At 49.2% G+C, this 15,630-nt stretch overlaps 1 long non-coding RNA gene across 1 annotated transcript; it reads left to right on the top strand.

Moving 5' to 3' along the window:
• The first annotated feature begins 4,743 nt into the window (after window positions 1–4,743).
• On the top strand, window positions 4,744–15,355 carry LOC139600046 (uncharacterized). Its single transcript, XR_011682402.1, has 6 exons — window positions 4,744–7,693; window positions 10,471–10,588; window positions 11,443–11,525; window positions 12,395–12,537; window positions 13,898–14,039; window positions 15,116–15,355. It is a non-coding gene; the product is annotated as an uncharacterized lncRNA (long non-coding RNA).
• Window positions 15,356–15,630: the final 275 nt, after the last annotated feature.

Below are 15,630 nucleotides of genomic sequence, written 5' to 3'. Positions count from 1 at the left end.
CTGCTGGGGCTGGGAATGCTGCTGGAGATGGGAATGATGCAGGAGCTGGGAATGCTGCTGGAGCTGGGATTGGGAATGCTGCTGGAGCTGGGAATGCTGCTGGAGATGGGAATGATGCAGGAGCTGGAGCTGGGATTGGGAATGCTGCTGGAGCTGGGATTGCTGCTGGAGCTGGGATTGGGAATGCTGCTGGAGCTGGGATTGCTGCCCACGGGGCACCTCCGGATCCCGGTTTGTAAATGTAATCAACCTTGAGGTCTTGTTACTTCCACAGGTGCAATTAACATCACCATCTGCTAATCCGTGATTAACGATGTTTACAATTAGGCTACAACACGGGAAAATGGGCTGGCACTCTTTGGGGCTTTTTTTCCCTTTATTTTTTTCCCCCTCCCTGCTCCAGCACAGGAGGGATTGCCCCATGGAATGCCCCCCCCCCCCCCCCCCTCCATTAAGTCCCAGATATTTTGCATTTTCCTTATTTAAAAGTGCTGTTAAAACTCCAAACCAGCTGCAGGAATGAAGGGTTCAAATCAGAAGGTCAGTGCTGCTGAATGGGATTTAATTGCACGGGGGTTGAGGTACAAACTGATGAATCTGAATAATAAAACTTTGTGGGGAGCAACATATGGTGCAGTTTAAAGTAAATTTTTATTGATCATCCCACAACTGTTGTGTTAATGGGATGGCAGCCTTTGCTTTGGGTTTGATATCGACGTGGAGTTTTAATAATGTCACACAGGAATATTGTGGAGGGGTTTATAGTTTAAAATAATAATAAAAAAAAGAGAGTGTTTTCTATTAACTGCCTTCTTCTTGTCTAGGAGAGAGGAATACATTACAAGGCTGCCGTGTGTCTTCCAGATCTAGGTTACATGTAATTGCTCAGTAATTGGTAGAACCATGTAAAAGCCATGGTATTTGTGAGTTTTCTAATTTGGGATTAATGCTGGCGAATTTCCAGGATTTAGTGTCTCTTTTTGGGTCGAGAAATCTGTCCCAAACACTGGGGGGACTCTGGAGCTATTTGGGAACAGTTCTTTTTCGAAATTCTTTTGGGTTGGGATCAAAGGGTTGGCATTTGCAGGGGCAAAATAATTCTCTGTCTGTCCTGTATTTATTAAAGCAGCTGTCGTATTCCAGCCCCCCCCCCCCCCCTCGTTGCACGCTTTGTGTGCGTGGATGTGGCTGTGCAGACGAATAGTGACACAAAGTAGTGCCACTCGGTGCTAGGAGTGCGGAAGGCGACAACCCGGAGGGACACCAGGGGTCGGTTGTGCAGGGTTACGCACCGCGGTGGGAAAAAAATCTCTCGGTGATGTCCCGGCTCCTCAAGTTCCGGCAGACGGAGAGACGCGGAAGGATACATGCAAGGCGCTGCCGTTTTCGCCTGCTGTGCTGCCGTGTACGGACCCGGTGGCGGCGGAAGCGGCGTGCCAGGGCACGGGGATGCCGGCTGTGGTCGGACAGCGGCACGCAGCGGCTCGGAACCGAGACCGGGCTGTTCCAAAACTGCGGCGAAAGCAGCGCGGGGGGGCGGCGGCGGGGCGGCGGCGGGGCGGCGGCGGGGCCGAGGCGGGGCCGAGGCGGGGCGGCGGCGGGGCCGCGGCGGGGCCGAGGCGGGGCCGCGGCGGGGCCGCGGCGGGGCCGAGGCGGGGCGGCGGCGGGGCCGCGGCGGGGCCGAGGCGGGGCCGCGGCGGGGCCGAGGCGGGGCCGCGGCGGGGCCGAGGCGGGGCGGCGGCGGGGCCGCGGCGGGGCCGAGGCGGGGCGGCGGCGGGGCCGCGGCGGGGCTGCGTGATAGAACTGCGCATGCGTGCGGCTGATCCCGGAAGCAGCGCTGTGGTTGGATGAGACGGCGCGGAGCGATATCGCTGGTGCGGGGCTTGTAGCAACTGCGCAGGCGCAGGTGGGGGTGCTAGGTTATCATGGCGCTCGGCGGCGTGGCGGGCGCCCGCGGAACTGCGGGAATGGAGCCGCGGCCGTGGCCGGGAACGCCGGGACAGCCGTGGTTGCAGGAGGCGGCGGAGCTGCGCCATCCAGCAGCTCTGAAGCGAGAGGCTGCGGGGAGGAAGGCACGGCTCGGCCGGCCATGCAGCGGCAGCGGCAGGAGCGGGGAAGCGACCACGGACAGCAGCGGGGCGGCCTCGTCAGCGGGAGATGATCCCGGGGTGGCGGGAGGGGCGGCGTGCAGCCGCTGGGGGCTGGGCTGGCTGCCCGCCCGGCGGGCAGAGGCGGCGCTGACGGGAAGCTGGGCTGGAGCCGCGGCGGCACGGCAGAGGCTGCAGCCACCGGTGCAGACGCCGCGGCTCCGGCACGGGGTGGCTCGGCGGGCCGGGGCGCCCCGGTCGCAGCGCAAGCGGTGCTGTGCCGGGACCGGGGGATTGCGCCGCAACGCCGGCAGGGACAGGGTCAGCCGTGGGCGTGTGCCCTGCTGCGGCGCCCGTGGGCAGCTCGGGGTGCGCTGCAGGCGCTTGGAACGCCAGGGTGGGGGGGGGCGGGCTCCCGTGGCAACGCGCACAGGGGGCGCTGGGGGCGCGGCGCGGCCGCGCCAGATCCGGGAGCCGCAGGGAACTGCAGAGGCGGAGCAGCAGCAACGGGACTTGGGCCGCCGCCGGCCCCGCTGTGTCGGCAAAGGGGGCGAGGGGGACGTGGGGGGCGGCAGGAGCGGCCGCACTCGCGGGTAACGGGGGGGGCGGGGCCGGGGTGATGCTGGTGGGCGGGCTCGTAGAGGCGGGATTGAGGGGCGGGGCCCGCGGTAGCCGGGACAGCGGGAACCAACGGGGTGGCAAAGGCGGGGTTAGTGGGAGCGGTGGGAGGGGCCACGAGGGGGGGGGGGGTGGGGCGGCGGGGGCGAGCAGGACCGCGGGGTCCGACGGGGAGGTGGGGGGCGTGTCCCACTGGAGACTCGCGGCGGAGTCGCAGGAGGAGCACAGCTCAACAGGGCAGCTGCTGCAGGCATCCCCCGTGCAGCTAAGACAGCTCCAGCAGCGCCCTGCAAGCTGGGACCACCTCCTCGGCAGCCAGATCCTGGCAGGAGATACTAATAAAGTGCTTTATGCAAACTGTGTCCTGAAAGTCACTGGGGAAGACGCCTGAACAACTCCCTTTTATGACAGTTCAACTTACAGCACTATGACTCCGTAGCGCTTTACGGCACCTTTTGCGACAGTCGCGCTTTACGGCACCTTTCGTGACAGTCGCGCTTTACGGCACCTTTTGCGACAGTGCTGCTTTATGACACCTTTTGCGACAGTCGCGCTTTACGGCACCTTTTGCGACAGTCGCACTCTACGACACCTTTTACGACAGTCGCGCTTTACGGCACCTTTTGCGACAGTGCTGCTTCACGGCACCTTTTGCGACAGTCGCGCTTTACGGCACCTTTTACGACAGTCGCGCTTTACGGCACCTTTTACGACAGTCGCCCTTTACGGCACCGTTTGCGACAGTCACACTTTACGGCACCTTTTGCGACAGTGCTGCTTTACGGCACCTTTTGCGACAGTCGCGCTTTACGGCAGCTTTTACGACAGTGCTGCTTTACGGCACCTTTTACGACAGTCGCGCTTTACGGCACCTTTTGCGACAGTCGCGCTTTACGGCAGCTTTTACGACAGTGCTGCTTTACGGCACCTTTTACGACAGTCGCGCTTTACGGCACCTTTTGCGACAGTCGCGCTTTACGGCAGCTTTTACGACAGTGCTGCTTTACGGCACCTTTTACGACAGTCGCGCTTTACGGCACCTTTTGCGACAGTCGCGCTTTACGGCAGCTTTTACGACAGTGCTGCTTTACGGCACCTTTTACGACAGTCACACTTTACGGCACCTTTTGCGACAGTGCTGCTTTACGGCACCTTTTACGACAGTGCTGCTTTACGGCACCTTTTGCGACAGTCGCGCTTTACGGCACCTTTTGCGACAGTCGCGCTTTACGGCACCTTTTACGACAGTCGCGCTTTACGGCACCTTTTACGACAGTGCTGCTTTACGGCACCTTTTGCGACAGTTCTGCTTTACGGCAGCTTTTGCGACAGTCACGCTTTACGGCACCTTTTACGACAGTCGCGCTTTACTGCACCTTTTACGACAGTCGCCCTTTACGGCACCTTTACGACAGTGCTGCTTTACGGCACCTTTTGCGACAGTCGCGCTTTACGGCACCTTTTACGACAGTGCTGCTTTACGGCACCTTTTACGACAGTCGCGCTTTACGGCACCTTTTGCGACAGTCGCGCTTTACGGCAGCTTTTACGACAGTGCTGCTTTACGGCACCTTTTACGACAGTCACACTTTACGGCACCTTTTGCGACAGTGCTGCTTTACGGCACCTTTTACGACAGTCACACTTTACGGCACCTTTTGCGACAGTGCTGCTTTACGGCACCTTTTACGACAGTGCTGCTTTACGGCACCTTTTGCGACAGTCGCGCTTTACGGCACCTTTTGCGACAGTCGCGCTTTACGGCACCTTTTACGACAGTCGCGCTTTACGGCACCTTTTACGACAGTGCTGCTTTACGGCACCTTTTGCGACAGTTCTGCTTTACGGCAGCTTTTGCGACAGTCACGCTTTACGGCACCTTTTACGACAGTCGCGCTTTACTGCACCTTTTACGACAGTCGCCCTTTACGGCACCTTTACGACAGTGCTGCTTTACGGCACCTTTTGCGACAGTCGCGCTTTACGGCACCTTTTACGACAGTCGCGCTTTACGGCACCTTTTACGACAGTTCTGCTTTACGGCACCTTTTGCGACAGTCGCGCTTTACGGCACCTTTTGCGACAGTCGCGCTTTACGGCACCTTTTACGACAGTCGCCCTTTACTGCGCCTTTTACGACAGTGCTGCTTTACGGCAGTACTTTTATGGAACTTTTACGGTACTTTACAGGTTTTTTTTTTGTTTTACATTTATTTTTAATTAATTTTTTTAAATTTTATTTTTAAATTAATTTTTAGTTTTAATTTTTCTCTTTTCAAAGCATTTATTTTATTTTATTAATTTTATTTTTTATTTTATTTTTAGTTAGTTTTAATTTTTCTATTTTTAAAGCTTTGTATTTTTTTTGTTTTTTATTTATTTTTTCATTTTTCTCTTTTTAAAGCTTTTTATTTAATTTTTTTAATTTTATTTTTTATTTAATTTATTTTTTTCATTTTTCTCTTTTTAAAGCTTTTTATTTAATTTTTTAATTTTATTTTTTATTTAATTTATTTTTTTCATTTTTCTCTTTTTAAAGCTTTTTATTTTATTTTTTAAGTTTATTTTTTATTTAATTTATTTTTTTTATTTTTCTCTTTTTAAAGCTTTTTATTTTATTTTTTAATTTTATTTTTTATTTAATTTATTTTTTTCATTTTTCTCTTTTTAAAGCTTTTTATTTTTTTTTAATTTTTAGTTTTAATTTTTCTCTTTTTAAAGCATTTATTTTATTTTATTAATTTTATTTTTTATTTTATTTTTAGTCTTAATTTTTCTATTTTTAAAGCTTTTTATTTTTTAATTTTATTTTTTAATTTATTTTTTCATTTTTCCCTTTTGTAGCTTTTTATTTAATTTTTTAATTTTTTTAAAATTTAATTTATTTTTTAATTTTTCTCTTTTTAAAGCTTTTTATTTAATTTTTACTTTTATTTTTTTATTTATTTTTAAAATTTTTCTCTTTAAAGTTTTTTTTAATTTTATTTTTAATTTTATTTTTAGTTTTAATTTTTCTATTTTTAAAGCTTTTTATTTTTTATTTTATTTTTTATTTAATTTATTTTTTCATTTTTCTCTTTTTAAAGCTTTTTATTTTATTTTTTAATTTTATTTTTTATTTAATTTATTTTTTTCATTTTTCTTTTTTTAAAGCTTTTTATTTAATTTTTTAATTTTATTTTTTATTTAATTTATTTTTTTCATTTTTCTCTTTTTAAAGCTTTTTATTTTATTTTTTAATTTTATTTTTTATTTAATTTATTTTTTTCATTTTTCTCTTTTTAAAGCTTTTTATTTCATTTTTTTAATTTTATTTTTTTAATTTTTAGTTTTAATTTTTCTCTTTTTAAAGCATTTATTTTATTTTTTTAATTTTATTTTTTAATTTTATTTTTAGTCTTAATTTTTCTATTTTTAAAGCTTTTTATTTTTTAATTTTATTTTTTAATTTATTTTTTTCATTTTTCCCTTTTGTAGCTTTTTATTTAATTTTTTAATTTTATTTTTCATTTAATTTATTTTTTAATTTTTCTCTTTTTAAAGCTTTTTATTTAATTTTTAATTTTTTTAATTTATTTTTTAAATTTTTCTCTTTAAAGTTTTTTTTTATATTATTTTTAATTTTATTTTTAGTTTTAATTTTTCTATTTTTAAAGCTTTTTATTTTTTATTTTATTTTTTATTTAATTTATTTTTTAATTTTTCTCTTTTTAAAGCTTTTTATTTAATTTTTAATTTTTTAAATTTATTTTTTAAATTTTTCTCTTTAAAGTTTTTTTTATATTATTTTTAATTTTATTTTTAGTTTTAATTTTTCTATTTTTAAAGCTTTTTATTTTTTATTTTATTTTTTATTTAATTTATTTTTTCATTTTTCCCTTTTATAGCTTTTGATTTTATTTTTCAATTTTATTTTTTACTTGATTTATTTTTTAAATTTTTCTCTTTTTAAATATTTTTATTTTAAATTTTATTTTAAATTAATTTTTAGTTTTAATTTTTCTCTTTTGAAAGCATTTATTTTATTTTTTAATTTTATTTTTTATTTTATTTTTAGTTTTAAATTTTCTATTTTTAACGCTTTTTATTCTTTAATTTTATTTTTTATTTAATTTTTGTATTTTTAAAGCTTTTTATTTTATTTTTTTAATTTTATTTTTTTATTTAATTTAGTTTTAATTTTTCTATTTTTAAAGCTCAGGCCGGTGATTGTGGTGGTGTTTGAGGGTCCCCAGGACGAGGGAAGAGATGAGAATCTTGACTCCACCTTTCAGCAGGCTGATTTATTATTTTATGATCTCTATTATATGAAAAGAAAATGAGATGTTAGAACTATACTAAAAGAGCAAGGAGACAGAAAGCTGGAAAGGAATGAATAATAAAAACCTGGGACTGCTCACAGCCCTGACACAGCTGGACCATGATTGGTCATCAAGTAGAAACAATGCACAGGAGACCAATCCACGATGCTCCTGTTGCTAAACCACCTCCAGCCCACACTCCACAGCCAGCAGATCGTTATTGGTTCCATTTCTGTTCTGAGGCTTCTCAGGAGAAAAATCCCAGGATTTTCATCAAACACGTCAGTGCCAGGTGATGGCACAGGCAGCATCGGCCGGCCGAGGTCACTGTGTCATCCCTGCCAGCCCAGGTGTCACAGCAAGGAGCAGAGAGTTCACCCTGTGCTCACCCTGTAATACAGAGCAATACAACACAAAACACGCATTAACACAAGATGATAACCTTTTTAACCTTTTTCTATTTTCATTACATGAAGATTTATGAAGATTTTTGGAGCCTTTGGAGATTAAATATTTCTCAGTACACTAGGGATACCTCTGTGGGTCACCTGTATTTTACCTTCTCGTTAAGCAGGACATGGAAAACTGTTCCCAGCTGGGCAATTTCCATGATTTAACCTCAACTCTGATCTGGAGAGCCCTGGGGCCTCACTCGGAGGAGCCTCCTCAGGAATTTTTCACTGCCAGGTCAGTGATGGCTCCTTGGCACTTCTTTCAGCAGAGCAGCAGTGATTGCCTCACCCCTGTAAAATCAGGAATTTTACACTTTAAAACTGTAACAAAGTGCTGGGAATTGATGGGAAGCTAAACCTGGCTGGTTTAGGAGCTGAGCACTGATGTGCCCATCCCCTGGGTCCACCCTGTGCCCCAGCCAGGGCACACTTATGGCAAGGTTTGGGACTGACAGTCACCCTTTTCCCCAAGGATCATTCCTGGCACCCCAGCTCCATCCCAGGGCAGCATTTTGGGGTGAATTGAGCAGTTTTCCTCCCTGCTTCAAGCTCTGGCACAGCCTCATTGCTGCCTGCTGAACATGGAGCAGGTTGGTGCCACAAACCCACCTTGGGGTGGACACGGGACAGCCCAGGGAGGCCAGGAGGTGGGAACAGGTACAGAGAAAAGGGGGATGCAGGAGTGGCTGAATTCCCTGGCAGGATAAGGAGGGGCTGGTGCTGCCTCCCAGCTTTGCCAGCCCTCATTAGCACCTCCCAGCCAGGCACAGCTCATTCCAACTGCATCCCAACCTTCTGCTGGAGATTGCATCCCTGCCTAATATGCATTTTCATATAAACAAGGGTGCTAAATGGCCTTTCACTTCCCTCTGTAATGTCTTTTTTAATGGAAGGTCCTGAATTAAGAACATATATATATGACTCAAAGAATTTTCTAAGTGATATTGAAAACCTATTGTAGAGTAGGATTTCTCCTTGCAAAATTATTTTAATGAGGTTCCAGTTTAGTTTCTGGCTATATTTTACTTATTTAATCCTCCAGAGGGGCTTTTCAGAGGCAGCATCTCATTTTCAATGCAACTATTCTTAACATTAGGGAAAACTACCTTTCTGAAATGCATGAAGGGGAAAAAAAAACCCCAACCAGAGGAAGATGTACGAGATAAGAATAAACTTGAAAAGCTTTGAGGTGGTTTATGGCTTCTCTGGAAAGAATAACAGTTCATGTATTTTTGTTATGGTGTGGTTTAATGATGCTTGCAGAAAAAAGATAAGGTAGGAATGGAAATATAAAATTAAACCAGCAAAGTGAATGTGATTATTTTAGTTACCAGTATTACCTGGGGAAAACGCTCGGGGGGGGGGGTTTATCTAGACTAAATATTTGCTTTTCCAAGAGGAAAGGGCCCTCTGCATCTCCTGGCACAAGGCTGGGAAGAGGAATTCTCCTGTGGTCCAGAGGGAGGATGAGGATGGAGGGAGCCCTGGCTGTGCCAGTGCTGGTGTCCTGGGAATGGGATTGGCATGGGGCTGTGCCAGGGGTGAGGCTGAGATGACCCCAAAAGGGAATTCCCAGCTTCACCCTGTGCCTTGTGGCACCGTGTGTGCCCTGAGCAGGGTGGGGAGTGGGATGTGTGCACCCAGCATGGGGGATCCTGGATCCTTCACTGGGATCTGGGAATGGCTGATTCCCTAGGAGCCATCATCCCATCCCCAAATCCCCATTCCCACTCCCATCCCCATATCCCCCTTCCCTATATCCATCCCCATATCCATCCCCATATCCATCCCCATATTCCCATATCCCCATTCCCCCATATCCCCATTCCCCCATATCCCCATCCATATCCCCATATCCCCATTACCCCATATCCCCATCCCCATATCCCCATATCCCCATCCATATCCCCATATCCCCATCCCAATCCCCATCCCATTCCCATATCCCCATCCCCATCCCAGGCTGTGGGGACACACCCAGAGCCCCCACTTCAGGAGTTTTTGACTTCCCTGAGCAGCTCCAAGGTTCCCAGTCTGGGGTGGTGCAGTTTGAGGAGGGATCTACAGGATCAGCCAAATCTGAGTCCCCTCTGGCACACCAGGCTCCCAAACATCCCATCCCAGCCCCTGGGGGGCAAACCTGAGCTGAACCTGATGTGTGGCCTTCAGCCTCCCCGGGCAGTTAATTTTTCAATTTCTTCCAAGGACCCAGAAGAGCAAAAAGTTTGTTTATAATTAAAATACTTGGAGATTTATACTTTAATTCAAAGAGCTGAAAAGAAGCAGTTTCTATGTAGGTTTCTTCTCTATCAGAATCTAAACCAGATTATTATGTAAATTTTCTCGATCCTAAATTCATTATAATATTCAATTTCAGGAAATGCTCTTGACCATCTGCTGCTGCTCCAAGAAATGAGTCTTGGAGATTGTTTGCTACCAGAAATGCTGTAGGTATTTAGGGTAGATGGGAGGGCAAGGGCAGTGCTCTGATTTCTGAGCCTGGTTATTTAACCTGGAGTGCTGAGGCCACAGCTGGGCTGGCAAGGAGCAGCAGCAGCTTCTGCTCTGTCCCTGTCCTGGTGTCACCCCTCCCCAGCCATCCTCAGCAGCGACTTCCAGTCCTCCTCTGGCTCCTGGGGAGTCAGTCTGGATTAATTCCAGGAGGGGACACAGTCCCAAGCTAGGGCAGGTACAGGTTGGATGTTAGGAAGAAATTTTTCACCGAAAGAATAATAAAGGTTTCCCCCCCGGGCTGGTGTGTCCCCCCAGCAGCAGACAGGAAGGGAATGTGGGTGTGGATGGACAGGACAGGGATGTTCAGCAGTGCTTGGATGAATGTTGGAACATGGAGTGGGATGGAGAGGGGCTTTCTCTTCACTCATGGACAAGCTGGAAAGGGTGTTTGCTTATCTGGAACTGTCCCAGGCTCCAGCATTCCAACCCCAGCCCCAGTAATCTCCTGATTCCGCTCCTTCAGGGAAATTTTAACTCTTGTTCTCTGCTGCTGAGTAGATCCTTAAGCTGGTAATGATGTGAGACAGAGGGAAAGGAGCAGAGGGAAAGGAACAGCCCTGTCCTGCGCCTTCCCCAGCTGAAAACCACTGCAGAATTCCAGGAAAGCACTAAAAAGGTACAAAATTGCATTCAAATGATGCTCCTGCTGAGGGGCTGGGTTTGATGGGGTGCAGGGCACTGTGTGGGCACCTTGTGCCCTCTCCCTTCCCTCTCCCCCCTCTCTGAGCCCCAGCAGCTCCTGTGCCCAAGGGTTTGGGGACAGGGACCCCGTGGTGCCCCTGCCACATCCCTTGGTGTGCCCGGCGTGGCATCCCCACAGCCAGCAGTGCCTGGCTGCCCTGGAATGTCCCAGAGCAGGGTGGGGTGTCACTCTGGGGGCAGGGGGGGGACACACGGGGACAGGGCCAGGCTGGCCTTTGTGTGCCTGTGCCAAGCAGATGTGAACAAACCCGAGTTCGATTTCCGAGAGCGCCTGGGGAGCGTCACTGACTAATTATGGCAAACAGAGGATGAGCTCCCCTCCTCTTGCATTTTTTGATAAACATTGTCTCCTCTCCACAGCTGAGTATTTAATTAGTGTTGATTGTTGTTCCTGTGTTCAATAAGCACTCATCAGGAGGGGGGTGTCCGCTGGGGCAGCGTGGCCTGGAGCACAGCGCAGCCCAGGGTGTTCATAATTAAGGATGCAATTTATTTCAGCAAGTCATGTGTACAGCACCCTGTGTTTTAGGTTAATTTTCAAGGTTAAAGGGGAAAAAAAAAAAAAAAAGCCCAAACAACTTCAGAAGGCGAGGAGAGACAGCTGGAAAGTCAACAGTGAAAACTGCAGGGAGGGATGAACATATAAATAAATCTGTTTATAAATAAATCTATTTTAAATCTGAGGCACCCAAAGCTCTGTGTGTGCTTGTGAATGCTCCCACGGGGCCCTACAGACCCCTGGGTGCTTCCCACCCTCTTTCATTTCAGACTGGGCCTGTTCCCAGGCTTTGGCTGGAAAATGGGACGTGGAGCTGGACTCTCCAGCTGTGGGAAGTTTCCTCAGGAAACAGGTGCAGTAACAACATAAAAGAACATAAAAGCAGCTTTTGCTTGTGCTGCTGGCTGTGGGAAGGGCTCAGGTTCACCATCAGCATGGGTTTATTCCTTTATTCCATTCCTGCCTCAGCCTTGGCTGTGTTTTCCCAAGGAATAACAAGGAGTGTCCCTGGAGCATCCCTGTGGGCAGGGGCTGGGCTTTGCCCTCCAAGCACCTCGTGGATCTCTCCTGTTCAGGGCAGGAGAACCAAGGCCAGGATTTCCAGGCAGGTGCTGATGCTGTGTGCAGTGCAGGATGCACTGGGACAAGAGTTCTCTCCTTTCCCACTGCCCTCCACCCGTGTCTGGTGATGCAGGGAGGGGAGGAACATCCCTGCTGTGGGGACAGGGGGGTCCCTCCCAGAGGTTTAGGGACATTTCCAGCAGGCAGGACTTGTCTGGGACCCCGTGGAAGGAGGAGAAGCTCTGGGGACAGTCCCTGCCCTGCCAGGGTGGGTTTGTGCCAGGGAGGAGGCAGCAGGGAGAGCACTGCAGGAGCAAATTCCTGGCTGGTCCCTGGTCTGTGTTTCCATGTTCCTGCTGCTGTGGCCCTGCCAGCAGTGATGGAGCTGTCACACTTTGGTGGCCACGGGCTGGTGCTCCAACCCATGGCCACCTGCCTTCCTGCACTTCTCCTGTTCTGTGCTAATCCCTGTGCTCACAGGGGGACCCCACACCAGCCCAGCACACAGAACAGGCAGAAAAATCAAACCCAATTACATCCCATTGATTTCCTTCCAAATTTGCTTCTAATACACTTTTTGACTACTCCTTGATTTTCTTCTTCTTTTTTTTTTTTTTTTAATTTTTCCCCCCACTTTTCCTTTCTCTTCTCCTCACACAGCAGCAGCTCCTCCCGGGGAGTGAGTGCTGCATTCCCTGTGCTGGACACCCTGGAGCAGAGGGGAGCAGAGAGCAGAGGGGCTGTTCTGGCTTCTCACAGGTGCTGGGGATGATCTGTGTGCTGAGCCTCCTCCTGAGGGACAGGTAGGACTGTGCAGCTCCTGCTCTGCTTTTCCCCTTCCCCTGCTCTGGGTGTTTTCAGTGCCAGCCCTGCTGTGGGCAGAGCTGCTGGCCACATCAGCTGGCTGGGTGAAAACCACTGCAGAATTCCTGCAGAAACCACTGCAGGAGGCAGCAGAGGGTGGGCACTGGGGGATGCTGGTGGTCCCAGCCCTGGCACGAGCACAGGGAGGGCTGTGGAGCTGCCCCAGGGGTGGCTCAGAATGAGTCTGGTCCTGGCTGGGCTGGGGGCTCAGGGGGCACAGCAGGGCCTGGCTGGGGCTGGGCAGCATCAGGTGTGTCAGGAGAGGAGCTCCAGGCTCCCTGGTGACAGCAGGGAATGGCTCAGGATCGACCATTCCCCAGGGTTTGCTGCCCCTGAGCTTCCATGCAGGCACAGGGTGGCAGGGGCTGAGGTGGCTGAGTGTCCCCCCTGAGGTGGCACAGGGTCCTGTGTGAGCTGTGGGCAGCAGCTGAAGGGTTAAAGGGACACAGAGGCACGGGTCAGTCCCTGCAGCTCTCTCTGTCCATCAATATATTGAATATCTGCTAATCTGGATCAGTGGCACTGGGGAGGACCTGGGGACAGCCCCAGCTCCCTGTGCTGGCCCTGCTGGGGCAGGGGAGGGCTCAGGGGCTGCCTGGGCAGGGCTGTCCCTGGGGAGGGGGACATGGGACAATCTCCTCACCCTCGTCCTTCCCCAGGCACAATCTGACCCAGTGCCTGCACACCACGCTCCCAAACGGCATCAGCTGTGACAAGCAGGAAAAGAAACCCAAAAGGGAGAAAATCCCAAAGGTTGGTCCATCCCTTCCTTCTGAGGGGGACCTCGAGGCCGTGTCCTGGGCATGAGGTGCCACCCACACACGTCCCCAGTGCCACCAGTGCCAGGGGGGCATCCCACACCCACAGCCCTTTGGAGCACCCACCCAAGAGGGGCCAGATTTATAGCAGAGGAGATGTATTTAGGCTCATGGCAGTTCAGTTGTGTTAATTATGAAAATCTAAAGATAATCTATATTTAATGTCAAATTTTTCTCAAATTTGCTAAAGAAGGAGGAGAATATATGCACATGATGACATTTAAATGAAGAACAAGGTGCAATTAAACTCCGAAACGTACAGTAGACTAATTGGGGAGAGGATGACAAATATAGTTATCATCAGCAACTAATTAGGGCCCTGCTTTAGCTCTCCCTGCTTGATTAATCTTGACTGGGTGTTAATAAGTTCCCTGGGCCTGGCCAGCAGTTGGGGCCAGGCTGTTTGTGGCTGCAGCCCTGGCCAGCAGGGATGTTGGACCATGAGGGGTGTTGGTTAAGGGGGTTGGGTTTATTTTTGAAGGAGGATTAGAGCACATTTGGGCAGTGGAATTGTCCTCATGGAGCCTGGGAGTGCAGAGAGAGGAGGAAGAGGAGGAGGAGGAGCATCCACAGCCACATCCCCTGTCTCCCAGATTTCCACTCTTATCTTTTTGCATTGAAAGGTAGGAATACCAGTGAAATGTTCGTGCTGTACTCCACATCCAGGGCTGCCTGTAAAGGGTGACATGGCACGGGAGGCAGATAAATAAATAAATAAATCACTGCTGAGCCCAGAGCATCCTCCTGCCAGCCACAGTGACACACCAGCTCTCCCAGCACTGCCTGGCACAAAGGGGGCTCCAGCCCAGACCCCTAAATGAGGTTTGTCTTTGTTTTCACCAGTGCTGGAGTTTGGTTTGATGACATTGTGGAGGTTTTTAAATTTGCTGCTGGTTCCCCCTGGAAGTGCTGGCAGTGAATGGCTCTGGAGTTTCACTGCCACGAGGATGCTGAGTGTGGGCATCGAGCAGAAACCAGGAGAAAAACTGGGCACAAAACTCCATTTTTGGTGTGCTTCTCCTGGTGGGCTTGCAGCTGGTGCAGCTCTCTGGAGAGGTGAAGCCAGAGCCCTGGGGGAAGGTGATGGGGGAAAATCCCCCCAGCTTGGCCGTGTGAGGATGGGTTTCACAGCCACCCTACAACCACCTCACCACTGCCCTACAGTTGTCCTAAACCCACCAGAAGCCAATCCCAAACGCTGCTCCTGCTCCTGGAGCTCCATTCCCACCCGTAGCACCCTGGGATGGTGCAGTGCCATAGGAAGGGACAGTGCCATGGGAAGGGACAGTGCCATGGGAGGGGACAGTGCCATAGGAGGGGACAGTGCCATGGGAGGGGACAGTGCCATGGGGAGGTCACAGTGCCATGGGGAGGGGACGGTGCCATGGGAGGGGACAGTGCCATAGGAAGGGACAGTGCCATGGGAGGGGACAGTGCCATGGGGAGGGGACGGTGCCATGGGAGGGGACAGTGCCATGGGAGGGCACAGTGCCATGGGGAGGGACAGTGCCATGGAAGGGGACAGTGCCATGGAAGGGGACAGTGCCATGGGAAGGGACAGTGCCATGGGAGGGGACAGTGCCATGGGGAGGGGACAGTGCCACAGGGAGGGGACAGTGCCATGGGGAGGGACAGTGCCATGGGAGGGGACAGTGCCATGGAAGGGGACAGTGCCATCACCCTCCCATCGTGTCCCCAGACCCGCAGGAGGGTCCGGGGGCTCTCCCGGTGGGATGCAGCCCCCGAGGGAGCCCAGGCCGTGTTTTTGCCGTCCTGGTGGAGGTGGGAGAGCAGAGCCATCCCCGGGAGGATGAACTTGGCTCAGTCTCCATGGAAACGCTGCCCGGGCCCGGCTCCGCCGCCGCGAGCACGGGGCCCGCTGACCTCACTCAGAATTATTACCTTTAGCCAAATAAAATAATTTGTGTTAATAAAGAGACCATTTTCTCTCGGCTTCCAAGCGAGCCTTCCCCAGAAGGCAGAGTGACTCCTTAATTACACTTTTACTGCAAGGTGATTAATGTTCAATATGTGATACTCCGTTTAAATAAGTCGCTTATTAACACCTTTAATATATTTAATTTTTTTTTCTTTCCCTTTTCCCCCCTCCTTCCCCCTGGCCCTGGAGGGGCTGAGCAGCGCTAGATGGAGCTCTGATATTGGGCATGGGGGGTGAATCCATGGAAGGGGCTGCTCCTGGAAGGACAAAATGAT

Source organism: Agelaius tricolor, unplaced genomic scaffold (assembly GCF_023055355.1).
Source record: "Agelaius tricolor isolate 1412-34295 unplaced genomic scaffold, bAgeTri1.0.p SCAF_25, whole genome shotgun sequence".
NCBI lineage: Eukaryota > Metazoa > Chordata > Aves > Passeriformes > Icteridae > Agelaius > Agelaius tricolor.
The sequence above is the reverse complement of the archived record's forward strand: the minus strand, read 5'-3'. Positions and strand labels throughout refer to the sequence as shown.